Genomic DNA, 2444 nt, shown 5'->3' on the forward strand with positions numbered 1-2444 from the left:
TGAGACGCGCGGGAAGATGAGATTAAATGCCTGTTCTGAAAATGTCACATCGTGGAGAGCAGTGGTTCCAGCGCAGCGATGGCTATGTGGGGGACAAGGGGACTGCACGGCCGCCCCACGTGGCAGGGAGAGAAGCTCCGGAAACCTGGGCAAAACACGCAAAGTGGGAAAACCATCAGCTTTTTAACGGAAATTGTGCTGACCGCTGTCGAGGGAAGGAGTCAAACTATGTAAATATGTGAAGAGCTTTATTCTGAGCCAAGCCTGAGGGACTGTGGCCCGCGACACAGCCCCAGGGGGTCCTCAGAACGCGTGCCCCACGTGGTCAGGGCAGCTTGGTTTTGTACATTTTAGGTAGGCATGAGATGTCATTCAAATGCATTTAAGAAACACATTGGTTGGGTTCAGAAAGCAGGACAACTCAATGTGGAGCCTTCCGGGCTACAGGTGAATTTTAACATTTTCTGATTGACAATTGGTTGAGTTTGTCTGAAGACCTGGGTTCAATAGAAAGGAAATGTTCATGTTAAGATAAAAGATGGTGGAAACAAGGTTCTTTTGAATCTTATAGTGGCTGCCCTTAGAGACGACAGATGACAAATGTCTCCTATTCAGATCTTTAAAAGGCGCTAGACTCTTAGTTCCTCTCTTCAGGCCTGGGAGGGCCTGGCAGGAGATGTAGCTATGTTAAGAGACTCTTTCCAGACGCACATGTGCCCCAGCAAAGGATAGCTTTGCAGGACCACTTCAAACCACGGAAAGAAAAGTGCTTTGGGGATAAATACTTTGGTTTTGGAAGCCTTGTCTCGTGAGGCCAGAGTTAGATTTGGAAAGTAAGTCACGACATACAGGGTTAAATAAAACCCATCTGATGGAAATTGATGGTTTGTAGGACGTGGCTCTCCAGACCTTTTAGATGGGAATTTGGGCAAGATGAAAAAAAAAATCAGAGCTTAGTCCTCATGGCATACATCAAATGACAAATATTTATTTAAGAAAATCTGCTAAAACTCTATAAGAATAATGACAATTGGTGGCTCCCTTCTTCCCCCACCCCAGCTCTCTTGACAGAAGCCCCACTCTTGGAGGGTGTGGCCAGGGAGACAGGTCTCCCTCTCCCCTCAGCTCCCACCCGCGGGTCCCTGCATCTCACCAGGAGGGATAGATGCCAGCGTTTCCCACCCCAGCACCCAGTTGAAGAGGCTGAATTCCTGGCGAACATGAAGGACTGCTCCCTTCCTCCACCCAGTCCCTACTCATCGGACGGGGCTGTAGCCCAAGAACAGTGGGCTAAGAATGCTGGGATCAGTTGCTCTTCCCCAGCTCCATTGCAGGACACAGCTCTGTCAAACTACAAGGACCAGAGCACCAGGGGCAGACCATGTGAAGAAAAGGCAGCTCTGAAACGGTTGTTCGTCTTCATTAAGACCCATGAATTAGCCTGTGAGGGCTGCCAGAACACAGTGCCACAGCCTGGGGGCTTAAGCCACAGAAATCTCTCTCTCACAGTTCTGGTGGCTGAACGTCTGAGCTCAAGGCATGGGCAGCCCTAGTTTCCTCTGAGGCCTCTCTCCGTGGCTCGTGGATGGCCACCTTCTCACTGTGTCCTCGCATGGCCTTTCTTCACCCCTGGGGTCTCTGCATGTGTACAGATCTCCTCTTCCTGTAAGCACGCCAGTCACATTGGAACAGGGCCCCAGCCCCTCCCCGTGGCCTCGTTTTAACTTAATCACCTCTTCAAAGGCCCTGTCTTCAAATAGAATCATATTCTAATGGACTGGGAGTTAGGGCCTCAACATGTGGATTCGGGGGTAGAGACAAAATTCAGCATATGATCAACAAGCTGATTCATAGCCCCACTAGGTCATTAGAGAGAACCCGGGTGACCACCAGGAGAGCCGTCCTGGAGCTAAAACAAACCTCAAAGACTGGCCTTAAAAATGATCGCTGCTCCAGTCTGGCCGGGCGCGGTGCTCACACCTGTAATCCCAGCACTGTGGGAGGCCGAGGCAGGCGGATCAAGAGGCCAAGAGATCAAGACTATCCTGGCCAACATAGTGAAACCCCTTCTCCACTAAAAATACAAAAATTAGCTGTGCTTGGTGGTGCACACCTGTAGTCCCAGCTACTTGGGAGGCTGAGGCAGGAGAATTGCTTGAACCCGGGAGGCAGAGGTTGCAGTGAGCCGAGATCACGCCACTGCACTCCAGCCTGGCACCTAACGATGGAGAGAGACTCTGTCTCAAAAAAAAAAAAAAAAAAAGAAAGGAAGAAAAGAAAAGAAAGACAATAATCGGCTGGACACGGTGGCTCATGCCTGTAATCCCTGCACTTTGGGAGGCCGAGGCAGGTAGACCACAAGATCAAGAGTTTAAGACCAGCCTGGCCAACATGGTGAAGTCCCATCTCTACTAAAAATACAAAAATTAGCTGAACTTGGTGGC

The sequence above is a fragment of the Sapajus apella genome, unplaced genomic scaffold, assembly GCF_009761245.1.
Source record: "Sapajus apella isolate SASKATOON/1434 unplaced genomic scaffold, GSC_monkey_1.0 scaffold165, whole genome shotgun sequence".
NCBI classification, from domain to species: domain Eukaryota; kingdom Metazoa; phylum Chordata; class Mammalia; order Primates; family Cebidae; genus Sapajus; species Sapajus apella.